Below are 14142 nucleotides of genomic sequence, written 5' to 3'. Positions count from 1 at the left end.
TGTTGCTGCTTTCTACAGGTTCATATTCTGAGCCTGATTCTGACAAAGAGGACCCCCCTTCACTGTCATCTGTCATACTCAGAATCCTGTAGGCCTTTTCACTAGTGCACCTTTCTTTATCGGTACATAGTGCGACTCATGGGAAAAAAGAGCTCCTGGTTGTCAAGGGCTGCTTGGACTGCTAGAAATAAAATGTACTTGCTAGTGCTAACAGAGATCAGGCCTGATTCTGCTAATGCTGTGGTTTTGTGTACAATGTATGAAAGGTGACAGTGATCTACTGACACTGCACTTGCTGGGGTGGGGCAGAGGGGCTGGCTCCTGCTAACACTGCATATTTGGAGCTGCTATACTAAGGGAGACTCCAGTGCGCTTCTGTTTGTGATCAATGTATTGATCCATACAGACACTGTACTAGTAATGGTGGTGATCAGCAACATATAGCATGTGTGCGATAGTGTACAAGCATTTTAACGCTAACTGACCCTGGCTGGGAGGGACGCTAACTGATCCTGATGCTATCTGATGTCCCTAATGTCCCTATGAAAAATGCTGTACACTGACACTATACTAATGGCACTGGCTGGGTGACAGGGATGATCAAAGTGTTAATGAGGGCAATTAATGTGTTAAATGTGTCTAAGGTGTTGGTAAGCAGTTGTTGAGCTGAGCTGGGAATTTTCTCTGGTTTTGTCCCACTGACTGGTCCTTCGGCCAATGACATGCTCATGGACCTCTTGACTCTTGGGGGTTGATTTACTAAAAGTGTAAAATGTGGTGCAGCTGTTCATATTAACCAATCAGCTTCTAACCTCAGCTTTTTAAATTAAGCTTTGACAAGAAGCCTGGAATCTGTTTGGATTCTATGCACCACATTTAGCACCCTCCAGTTTTAGTAAATCAACCCATTGGTGTCTGAAAAAAAAACAGAACTCATTTCAACTCATGTCATGTCAAGTCATGCTGATAAAAAAAAAAAAAAAAAAACAGGCAACAGAGAGAAATGACACACAGAGCTTTGGTGAGATTCATATTTCATGGCCTCTAGTTTAACACCTTCCTACCTATAGCAGATTGATGGCCAGACGAGACTTTCCTCTTTCTGAGTGGACATCATATGATGTCCTCTCAGGAGGCACAGCTCGCGAGGCCGCCAATTGGTAATTGGTAAACAATGGTAATTGTAAACAATGGATGGGTTCCTTTCCTGCCATCCATTGTATACCATTGTGTTGCTTGCTTTGATTGGGCACAGTGATCACATGGTACATACAGGGACAATCACAGCCCACCTGAACCAATTTAAAAAACAATTATATTTTTTTCTTTTATTACTTTTCTTTGTACATACTGTCACCAGTCAGGGTCCCTAATTATCAGCACACCAGTTATATGATAAGGCCGTACTGCACTGGTGACAGAATGTAAAAAACAAAATGACAACTTTAAAAAACTCACCATGCCTCTTACTAAATAACTTGGACTGTCTACTTTCTGAAAAGGGGTAATTTGGGGGATATTTGTACTGTCCTGCAATTTTCAGGTCTAAGTCTAATAAATAATATACACTGATTTGGGTTATTTTTTATCAAGGAAATGTAGCAGAATACACTTTGACCTACATTTATAAAGAAAGGTTATTTATTTGCAAACATTTTAAACAGAAATAAAGAAAAACACATTTATTTTTTATTTTTTAGCAACAACTGAAAAAACCCAGTGGTGATTAAATACCACCAAAAGAAAGCTCTATTTGTGTGAAAACAATTATAAAAATGTCTTATTGGTACAGTGTTGCACGACCCCGCAATTGTCATTCACATCTCGACAGCAATGAAAGCTGAAAATTGTGCCTGGTGTTGAAGTGGTTAAAACCACTTTAAGCCTCACTCTAAATCGCTTTACCATTTTTCAGCAGCACTCCCCATGCTTTCCCTTTCACAGATAAAGCACATTGTCTATATGGCTGCCGTGACCTCAACCTTTAATAGTGAGAGGACTGGCTCATCCAAAAGCCTCTCTATTGGTTATTTTTAACCAGGTAACCTAAGTTCAAAGACTGCACAGTACAATAGGAATATTAAGAATTCAGTCTGGCATTCATTTCCCAAAACTGCACATTTTAAATACACGATACCAATGAACCTGAACCTAATCCCAATTTTGGGCTTTCGTTTTGTTTTAACCACTAGCTGACCCATCACAGTACGTATGTAACAGCAAAGTGTAAAAAGTCCCTGATCACCCCCCAGAGTAGTACAGTGTTCCTATAGTGACACTGAACTACTCTGATGAAAGTATGTAAAAACATGTAAACAGTAATCAGTAAAAAAATGAAAAAAGAAAGTTAAAAAATGGAAAAAAATTATAAAAATGTAAAAAAAAAAAATGTAAGCGCTTCAACCCCAGGAGATTTTCCCCCCTTCCTGATCAGAGCACTTTTTGCGATTCGACACTGCATTGCTTTAACCACTTAACAACCGGCCCATAGCCGAATGACGGCTACAGGGCGGTTGTTTAACTCTGGGAGGCCGTCATATACTCTGCAATACCCGCAAATACTCTGCAATACCCACAAATACTCTGCAACACCCGCAAATACTCTGCAACACCCGCCAATACTCTGCAACACCCGCAAATACTCTGCAATACCCGCAAATACTCTGCAATACCCGCAAATACTCTGCAATACCCGCCAATACTCTGCAACACCCACTAATACTCTGCAATACCAGCTAATACTCTGCACTACCCTCCAATACTCTGCAGTACCCACCAATACTCTGCAGTACTCACCAATACTCTGCAGTACAATTCCAGCCAATACTCTGCAATACCCTGCGATAAATTGCCATACTCGGAGATACCCAGCCATACTCGGAGATACCCAGCCATACTCGGAGATACCCTGCAATACCCAGCCATAGTCGGTGATACCCAGCCATAGACATCCACCCCCCTCCCGCCGCCCTCCGGTGCTTCTACCGATTCGCCAATACGATCAAAGCCAGAATCTTTTTTTATTTTTTATTTCAGATTTCCCAGCTTAGAGGTGAAATGCGGGGTCGTATTAACCCCATATCTCACTGTAAAGAGGACCTGTCATGCCATGTTTCTATTACAAGGGATGTTTACATTCCTTGTAATAGGAATAAAAGTGATCAAAAAATTTATTTTTGGGGAAAAAAATGTCAAACTAAAATAAATGAAGTAAAATGAACAATAAAACATTTTTTTTAAAGCGCCTCTGTCCCCATGTGCTCGCATGCAGAAGCGAACGCATACATAAGTCCCGCCCACATATGAAAACGGTGTTCAAACCACACATGTGAGGTATCGCTGCGAACGTTAGAGTGAGAGTAATAGTTCTAGCCCTAGACCTCCTCTGTAACTCAAAACATATAACCGGTAAAAAAAATGTAAAGCGTCGCCTATGGGGATTTTTAAGTAGCGATGTTTGGCGCCATTCCACGAGCGTGTGCAATTTTGAAGAGTGACATGTTAGGTATCTATTTACTCAGCGTAACTTCATCTTTCACATTATGGAAAAATTGGGCTAACTTTACTGTGTGTGTTTTTTTAAGCACAAAACTGTTTTTTTTTTTAAAAAGAAGCATTCAAAAAATTGCTGCGCAAATACCGTGTGAGATGACCGTGCAATGACCACCATTGTATTCTCCAGGGTGTTTGCTAAAAAAAATATATAATGTTTTGGGGTTCTATGTAATTTTCTAGAAAATAAATGATGATTTTTACATGTAGGAGAGAAATGTCAGAATTGTCCTGGGTGCTCCAGAACGCCTGATGGCGCTCCCTGCATGTTGGGCCTCTGTATGTGGCCACACTGTGTAAAAGTCTCACACATGTGGTATCACCATACTCGGGAGTAATAGCAGAATGTGTTTTGGGGTGTAATTTGTGGTATACATATGCTGTGTGTGAGTAATAAACTGATGATATGACAATTTTGTGAAAAAAAAAGTAAAAAAAATGTTGATTTTGCAAAGAATTGTAGGAAAAAATGACAACTTCAAAAAACTCATCATGCCTCTTACTAAATACCTTGGAATGCCTTCTTTCCAAAAAGGGGTCATTTGGGGGGTATTTGTACTTTTCTGGCATGTTAGGGTCTCAAGAATTGAAATAGGCTGTCAGTACTTCAGGTGTGATCAATTTTCAGATATTGGCACCATAGCTTGTGGACTCTATAACTTTCACAAAGACCAAATAATATCCACCAATTTGTACTTATTTTTTACCAAAGATATGTAGTAGTATAAATTTTGGCCAAAATTTATGAAGAAAAAATTACTAATCTGCTAAATTTTATAGCAGAAACGAAGAAAAATTAATTTTTTTACAGAATTTTCGGTCTTTTTTCTTTTATAGCACAAAAAATTAAAAACCGAGTGGTGATTAAATACCACCAAAAGAAAGCTCCATTTGTGTGAAAAAAAGGACAAAAATTTCATATAGGTTCAGTGTTGCATGACTGAGTAATTGTCATTCAAAATGTGAGAGCACCGAAAGCTGAAAATTGGTCTGGTTATTAAGGGTGTTTAAGTACCCAGTGGTCAAGTGGTTAATTGACGATTGCGCGGTGGTGCGACATTGCACCCAAACAAAATTTACATCCTTTTTTTTACCACAAATAGAACTTTCTTTTGGTGGTATTTGATCATCTCTGTGATTTTTATTTTTTTCACCATAAACAAAAAGATAGAGACAATATTGAAAAAAAAACATTTTTTTTTACTTTTTGCTATAATATATATCCCCTATATATATATATATATATATATATATATATATATATATATATATATATATATATATATGTAAGAAGGCCAGTATGGTGGCCTGAATTTATGGGAGGAGCCCGGGGGGTATTTAACCAGCCCACTCGCCTGTGGTCTTTGTCGGTTTCCTGTGCGCAATACTACGTCACTAGGCCGACTACTCGAATTTCGTTGCCGTTCGGAAACTTCTCTCTACCAGAAGTCTCGTGGTTTTCGTTCCCGTTCGTGTTTTGTACAATGTCTCTGGCTCGACTGCCGCAGGTAAGGGTCTCGTTTGACCTTCCTTTACTAAAACGTTTCATTTTTTGAGTATCGTAAACTTGAAATATCTCGAGTCATTCGTTACGAAACCGGGTCGTTTTTCACTCAAACGCACCATTTTCGCAGCACCCTTCATTTCACGGGCCTCATTTCAGTAGGAGTTGCTCAAAGGAAAATCTGCACTGTTTTTGTAAATTGTTGTGTTATCTGCCTCATCACCATGTTCCACAGTCTAATCGTTGCCAGTCGCACCGCACGGCACAACGATTCGTACCTCTGCCACAGCTGGCTCACGTAGGTCATTTCATCATTTCACTCATTTCTGTCACTCACCGCGCCCCGATTCGAATCCAGTCCCATTCGTTTAAATGCAACGGTTCGTTCCGGTGCCCCAGTTGCTCGGCCTCATTTCAGTACATGCTCCAGAAACCGCTCGTTGCTAATCGATCGGGTCTCTGTCATGGGAATCATTTCACTGTCACCTATCACGTTCCGATTCGAAACCAGTCGCATTTTCAAAACGCACGGGTTCGATCAACGTGTCCCAGTTGCGTTGGCCTCATTTCAGTACATGCTCTAGAGCCCGCTCGTTGATGGTCGCAGGCTGCGTCCTCTCCGATTCGTAGCTCTATCATGGGAAACATTTCATTGTCACGTAGTGCGTTCAGTTCGAATCCGGTCGCATCCCTGTGCATCGATTCGTCCGGACGGCCCCAGGTATTTTTTCAGCCTCATTTCAGTGCATGCTCCAGAGACCGGTCGGTTCTAGTCGCAGTTTGTGGCCAGCCGATCCAGGCCTCTGTCATGACAGAAGTTGTTCATTTCATTTCACTGTCACGCTCTGCGCTCCGGTTCGAATCCAGTCGCACATACACATGCACCGATTCGTTCCGGTTCGCCCCAGGTTATTTCCCACATTTCAGTACATGCTCCAGAGTCCGCTTTGTTGTCAGTCGCACTTGCGATACGACCATTTCGTGCCTCTGTCATGGCAAATCATGCTTCATTTCACTGTCACTTACAGCGCTCCGACTCGAATCCAGTAGCATCCGTGATGCATCGATTCGGTTCGGCGTGCCCCAGAGGGAACGGCCACATTTCACTTTTTCAACAGGTTGCCTTATTGTACGGTCATAACTACAGCACTTATTTACGCTCCCGCATTGAACACGGGTCATCTCGCACTTCGTCCTTTACGCATATGATACGTCGGATTGGGACAAAAAAAAAAAAATGAGGATAATAAATAGATGGCGGTGAAAAAAAGGAGTGGTGGCGGGAAAATGTCTACTCAACGGTGCACTTCGGTCATGTTAGCCAGCCGTTCACGTCACTCTTCGGTTTACTTGTTAGGTTCTCACCAATTGTCATCTGTTGTTTCTCTCTCCAGGTCAGTCAAGTTCAGTAGGTCCACCCTGCACCAGCTTGGACGTTATTTTCCCAGGTAAAAAAAAAAAAAAAAGGGGAGAGAAGGGAAGGCGTGGAAAATGCGACAGCAACCATGCTGGCATACATATATATGTATGTGAAGGCTTGGGACAATATATATATATGTATACACGTTCGCTCCCGCCTTAGTGCTCAGCAAATAGGTGGGTTTGCTTGGTAAAATAGAGAAACAGTCTTGACTTATGTCACCCTCTATAGGTTCCGGTCATCCATCCTTCGTCTCCAAAGAGATAGGACATCACTCCTAGGGCACGATTTACCTGGAGCCATGTCCCAACTCGGCAGCGAAGACCTTACCGCCCCCTTGTCTCCTCGCCCGCCTTCAGTGAGCGACAGCGTACAGTCCTTCAGGGGTTGGACTATCCCCAGGCTGACAGCGGAGCTGAGACGCAGGGGCATTCCTTTCCCCGCTACGGCTAGGAAGGCAGAGCTTTTCAGGCTCCTCTCTACCCCACCAGCTACGACCGGACCTAGTACCCCGCCTCAGGCTACGCTCCAGTCCATCTCATCGGCTATAGGCCAACTGCACGCTATGGTGTCGTCCCTAACCAATACGGTCACGGACGTCCAGGCCAGAGTGACGCTCCTAGAAGCTCTCCCAGCCACAACCACCCCTGTTCCGGTTCCAGTCCCGTCACCACTGCCGACAGGTAACGAAGGAACATGTCCCGTGGTCTGTCCAGCACATCTGGTGCCGGCCGGCATTAGGAAGGACATCTTGGACGGCAAGGATGTCAACTTGGCCTCCCTGCTCATTTCGGTACATGACCTTGCAGAAAACAAGGCTTACTCCTGGGGAGACGTCTCCGTAGTCCTCAAAGCTAAGGACCCCAGGCTGAATCGTAAACTGTCCATCCCAGAGTTTTCCCTAGCCTTTGGGATGATGAGAGACGTCATTTGCTCAGCATCCCCTGCCAGGAGGGAAGAGCTGGATTTGTACCTCCACACGGTAGTGGACCTAGGATACAAATACGGAGGCTTCTCCTTCTACGACTATCATCGGTCGTTTTCAGCCAAGGCAGCCGCTAAACTGGCACAGTTCCAGTCACCCACAGACTGGAGCCTTATGGACACGGAACTGTTCTGTCGGCATTTTGCCGGCCTTCGTTCACCCCTGTGTGCCATCTGCCAGTCCTCCACCCATACCGCTTCCTGGTGTGCCAACATACCGGTTAGTCGCCCAGTAGAGTTCCCCTCCACCTCTGGTGCAGCCCTAGGCCAATCAGGCCCTGCGCCAAAGAATCAAGTGGACAAATTTGGACGTACGGTCCGAACCGTAGGGGGAGCGGCCATCTGCAATAATTATAACTACGGCTCGTGCAATTTTAGCCAGTGCCGCCTATTGCACATCTGTGTCGTATGTCACAGAGCGCACCCCAGAAATTTGTGCGAGGTCAAAGCACACAAGGGCTCATGACTGAGCCGCATAGACGTCCTATGCTTGGGCTTCTACCTCACTATGCACCCCACTCCTTCACTAGCCACCTTCCTCATCGGTGGCTTCACGACAGGCTTTCACACCGGCCTCATCTCCTTACCCCACCAGACCTACGAGTGCAGAAACCTCCGCTCAGCAGCCGCTGACGAGCAAGCCATTGACCAACTGCTGCAGAACGAGGTGGAACGAGGCTTTGTCATAGGTCCCTTCCCACAGCCCCCCTTCAATATGTGGAGCGTTAGCCCTATTGGGCTTGTCAAGGGCAAATTTTCTAATAAAAATCGTTTGGTGTACGACCTGTCTGCGCCTCGTTCTTCCCACATTCCCAGCTTAAACTCCTTGATTCCTTCCGAAGAGTTCTCATTAAAATACGCCTCGGTGGACATGGCGATTCAGGCCATCCTTAAAGTAGGCACAGGTGCGTGGCTGGCCAAAGCCGACATATCCGACGCCTTTAAACTATTGCCTATCCACCCGTCCCTCTGGTGCTGGCACGGAATTAAATGGAGAGATCAATATTATTGTCAGCAAGTTATCCACTACTTGGAAGACTTCCTGCTGATCGAACAGCCAGGCACACCTCCAAGGGACCTCGACAAATTAAGGACCGTCTTTGGGAACCTCAATGTTCCCATCGCTGAACACAAGGTGGACGGGCCCGCGCAATCAATCACCTTCCTCGGAGTCAATCTGGACACCAGCTCCATGCAGGCCAGCCTGCCCCTCGACACACTGACCCGCATCAGGGCAGTTCTCCACAAGTTCACCCGCACCAGAGGGTGTACAAAGAGGCAGCTACAGTCGCTGTTGGGCATGCTCAACTATGCCATGCGTATAATTCCGCAAGGTCGCTCCTTTGTCTAACGCCTGTTGGTCTACCTTTCTCAGGCACAAGACCCGGATCAAATCCTATGCCTAGATACCGCAGCCTTAGCAGACCTGTCGATGTGGGACGAGTTCCTGTCCACCTGGAATGGTATCTCTTTATTCATCCCGTATATCTCACCTCTCTCGCCACAGGTAGTGACAGATGCCGCGGCCTCCACAGGGTTTGCGGCTATTTTTGGCCACCATTGGTTCGCCGGACCCTGGCCTTCTCAAATACTCAGGATCCCTGGGTTTAGTCAGTCGTCATCCCTTTTCGAGCTCTACCCCATGGTAGCAGCCGCCCAGCTCTGGGGTCATATCTGGACAGGACAAACTGTAGGTTTCACCACCGACAACCAGGCCACAGCCTAAATTGTCAACAAGGGCAGGTCCAAATCCCTCTCCGTGATGTCCTTCCTACGCAGGCTGGTGCAGCTGTCTCTGCAGCATCAGTTCAATGTTTACTGCACGTTTATCCCAGGAAAGTACAACCGTGCAGCTGACGCATTGTCCCGCTTTAATTTCCTGTCCTTCTTTCAGCAGGTTCCCAGTGCAGATACGGTCCCAGCTCCTATCCCGCATTGGTCTCGGTTGACCCTGGACTAGAGCCACATCTACATAGAGCCACTCAGCTCATCAACCATTCACTATCGGACAATACTCTGAAAGCCTACCGGGTAGCCTGGAAGGCGTTCAATACATTTCTGCTCGCCTCCACAGTAGGCACCCCCACAGACGCTAGGCACATACTAGCCTTCACCTCATACTGCCATAATCAACTGGCCTTGTCATTTAACACCATCCGCTTATACTTAGCTGGCATACAGCACTTCCTCTCACTTCAGGATCCTACCAAGCCGTCCATCTTCTCGTCCCACGCGATCCGAGCCATCCTGCGCGGCATCCAGAAGCAACAGCCGCCAATAAAAGTCAAACGGCTCCCCATCACCAGTTCCATCTTCAGGGACATGTCCACCATGCTTACCAGTTACCCCTTCGGTGTTCTCCCCAGTCTGGTCATACAGGCAGCCATTTACCTGGCCTACTATGGCTTCCTACGGCCCAGCGAGTTCACTCATAACAGCCCACATACTCCAGTCCTTAGCAGACGTCATCTGCTCCGTCACCAGGACCACTTCATCCTCTACCTCTCGGTAACCAAGACCCAGCAAACAGGCACCGGCGTAGATATCCACCTCTACAAAACCAACAACGCCTGGTGCCCGGTCGCTGTGCTTACACAATTACTCTCTCGGTTACCCGAGCTCCCGGACTCTAGCCCTCTTTTGCCCTTCCCGGTCAAACCGTTAACGAGCTGCCAGTTCATTAAACATGTTAGAATTCTCCTCCGCAACTTGCTCCTCAATCCCGGTGAGTATTCCGGCCACTCCTTCCGCATCGGAGCAGCTTCATCCGCATCCCGGCACGGGGTCCCGGACCACGTCATCAAAAGATTGGGCAGATTCACTCGGTACATCCCTAACCCACAGGTAGAGATGTCCCGAGCATTCACTCAACTTGCTCAATAAAGGTTAAGCTGGAAACAATAAAACTCTCTTATCCCTACCTAAGTGTTTTGCCCCCTTATTTTGGTATACCGTCCATTAGACCAGGGCACACTTTCAGGTCCATTTCATATAGGGTATCTCATGATAAGTTTGTATTGTTTGGATACGTATCGGTCATAGGGCTTCCGCCATAAGTAAGAAGGCCAGTATGGTGGCCTGAATTTATGGGAGGAGCCCGGGGGGTATTTAACCAGCCCACTCGCCTGTGGTCTTTGTCGGTTTCCTGTGCGCAATACCCACCCTCCCATCCCCTTTTTTAGGGCATTTATCAAAACATTTCTCTTCAAACACATTCATTTCTAATTACTGGGTATGCCCCCTTATTTTGGTATACCATCCATTAGACCAGGGCACACTTTCAGGTCCATTTCATATAGGGTATCTCATGATAAGTTTGTATTGTTCGGATACGTATCGGTCATAGGGCTTCAGCCATTAATATATATATATATATAAAATATTTTTTTCCTCAGTTTAGGCCAATATTCTTCTACATATTTTTGGTAAAAAAAAATCATAATAAGAGTATATTGTTTGGGTTGCGCAAAAGTTATAACGTCTACAAAATAGGGGATAGTTTTATGGCATTTTTATTATTAATTTTTTTTATTAATGGCGGCGATCTGCAATTTTTATCGGGACTGCAGCATTATGGCCGACACATTGGACAATTTTGACACATTTTTGGGATCATTGGCATTTATACAGTGATCAGTGCTACAAAAAAGCATTGATTACTGTAAAAATGTCACTGGCAGGGAAGCAGTTAACATTAGGGGGCAATCAAGGGGTTAATTGTGTTCCCTAGTGTGTGTTCTAACTGAAGTGGGGAGGTGACTGTGTAGGTGAGATGACAGATCGCTGTTCATACTCTGTATAAACAGATGATCTGTCTCTTCTCCCCTCAGAGAACTGGAAACTATGTGTTTACACACACAGATCATGGTTCTCAGTGTGCCCCGAGCGATTGTGGGAGTCTGGCCGTGATCGCGACCACCAGGCACTCGCATCGGCTCCGTGCGTGCCCCTGGTGGCCACAGGGGGAGCAGCGTTACATAACGTTGCTTCGCTCAACCGTGCCATTCTATGGCAGTACAACTGCGGTGGCTGGTCGGCGAGTGGTTAAAAAAGACGTAGTAAATTATTATTATTTTTTACAAACTGTGACCAGTCAGTGTTCCTTATCTGTGTTTGCACATCAGTCATATCATGATGCCGTACTGCACTGGTGTTTGCTTATTGGGATTTTTTTTACCAAAGACATGTAGCAGAATATATTTTGGCCTAAATTTATGAAAAATTAGATTTTATTGGATATGTTTTATAACAGTATATATATATATATATATATATATATATATATATATATATATATATACATATATCGCAAAACATGAAAAACCCAGTGGTGGTAAAATACCACCATAAGAAAGCTCAATTTGTGAGGAAAAAAAATGATAAAAATGTAATTTGTAAATAGTATTGCATGACTGCACCATTTGCAAGAAAAGTAGCATAGTGTTGAATAGCAAAAAATGCCCTGGTCATGAACCCTTCTGGAGTTGAGGTGGTTAAAGTAAGCGGACACTTAAGAAGTAAACAGTTGTTATACAAAATAGTAAGGATTTAAAAAGTATAAAAGTCAAGGAGCCCGGATATGAGTTTGAAGTCTTCAACATAAAACAAGATCCATAGATTATATAAGCAACATTTTTAATTTTGAAAAAAAAATCTGTAAAATTAAAACATTTTCTGCTGTACTGTCCTTTGCATATGATTTCAAATGCTGATTTAATGATACATCATCCTCTCATCATGGCCACATCTAAAAACACGGGAGTTGTTTTGCTGTATGTTTATCATTACCTTTATCCCTCTGCCTGGAAATATGACCTTCTGAAGTATTCTGCTTTTGATAATTTTGTGCATACCTCTGCCATTAACAGGCAAATACACCATTACCAATAAGTCATTTTGTCAAAAGCTGGCTGGTTTTAGAGCAAAGTTATACCACAGAAGGACATGATTCACATTTAAGACTGCAGTCCATCTTAATTTTCTTTTCATGTGGCCAAGGCTGTTTGGACCTTTAACTCTATATGTACCACAATGGCCTGGAAATTGATGTCTTACGCTGTAGGACTATGCTAGCAAGACTTGGCATATGTAGAGGTAAAGCTCCGAATACATAAATTGTTCTTCCCCTATAGCTACTAAACATACCGAATTTATCAGTGTATAACACTCACCCCAATTTTAAGAGGAAAGTTTAACCACTTGCTTACTGGGCACTTAAACCCCCCTCAGTCCCAGACCAATTTTCAGCTTTCAGTGCTCTCACATTTTGAATGACAATTACTCAGTCATGCAACACTGTAACCAAATGATTTTTTTGTCCTTTTCTTCATACCAATAGAGCTTTCTTTTGGTGGTATTTGATCACCTCTCGGTTTTTTATTTTCTGCGCTATAAATGAAAAAAGACCGAAAATTTTGAAAAAAAATGAATTTTTCTTCGTTTCTGTGACAAAATTTAGCAAATTAGCAATTTTTCTTCATAAATTTTGGCCACAATTTATACTACTACACATCTTTGGTAAAAATAACCCAAATTTTTGCATATTATATGATCTGTGGGAAATTTATAGAGTCTACAAGCTATGGTGCAAATCATAAAGATTTGCAAAAAAAGATCACATCTGATGTACTAAGGCCTATCTCCATTCTTGAGACCCTAACAAGCCAGGAAAGTACAAATGCCCCCCAAATTACCCCTTTTTGGAAAGTAGACATTCCAATGTATTTAGTAAGAGGCATGGTTAGTTATTTTAAGTTGTCATTTTTTCCCACAATTCTTTGCAAAATTACGATTTTTATTTATTTATTTTTTTTCCACAAAATTTTAATTGTAATAGCTTATTTCTCCCACACGGAATGTGCATACCACAAATAACACCCCAAAATACATTCTCCTACTCCTCCTGAGTATAACGATACCACATGTGTGAGACTTTCGCACAGCCTGACCACATACAGAGGCCTAATTTTGAAGTAGCACCTTCAGGCATTCTAGGAGCATAAATTACACATTTCATTTCTCAACCACCTATTACAGTTTTGAAGGCCCTGGAACACCAGGGCAATGGAAACGTCCAGAAAATGACCCCATTTTGGAAAGCTAACACCCCAACGTATAATCTATGAGGCATAATGAGTCTTTTCAATGGTTCATTTTTTTCCAGAAGTTTTCGGAAAATGTGGAAAAAAATGAAAACGCATTTTTTTTTACACAAAGTTGTCCATTTATAAGATATTTCCAACGCATAGCATTTACATAGCAAAAATAACACCCCAAAATACGTTCTACTACTCCTCCTGAGTATAACGATACCACATGTGTGAGACTTTTACACAGCCTGACCACATACAGAGGCCTAATTTTGAAGTAGCACCTTCAGGCATTCTAGGAGCATAAATTACACATTTCATTTCTCAACCACCTATTACAGTTTTGAAGGCCCTGGAACACCAGGGCAATGGAGACGTCCAGAAAATGACCCCATTTTGGAAAGCTAACACCCCAACGTATAATCTATGAGGCATAATGAGTCTTTTCAATGGTTCATTTTTTTCCAGAAGTTTTCGGAAAATGTGGAAAAAAATGAAAACGCATTTTTTTTTACACAAAGTTGTTCGTTTATAAAATATTTCCAACGCATAGCATTTACATAGCAAAAATAACACCCCGAAATACGTTCTAC

The sequence above is a fragment of the Lithobates pipiens genome, unplaced genomic scaffold (assembly GCF_037356315.1).
Source record: "Lithobates pipiens isolate NorthernLeopardFrog02 unplaced genomic scaffold, aLitPip1_a1.2 Scaffold_10, whole genome shotgun sequence".
Classification (NCBI taxonomy): domain Eukaryota; kingdom Metazoa; phylum Chordata; class Amphibia; order Anura; family Ranidae; genus Lithobates; species Lithobates pipiens.
Note: the sequence above shows the minus strand (reverse complement) of the source record.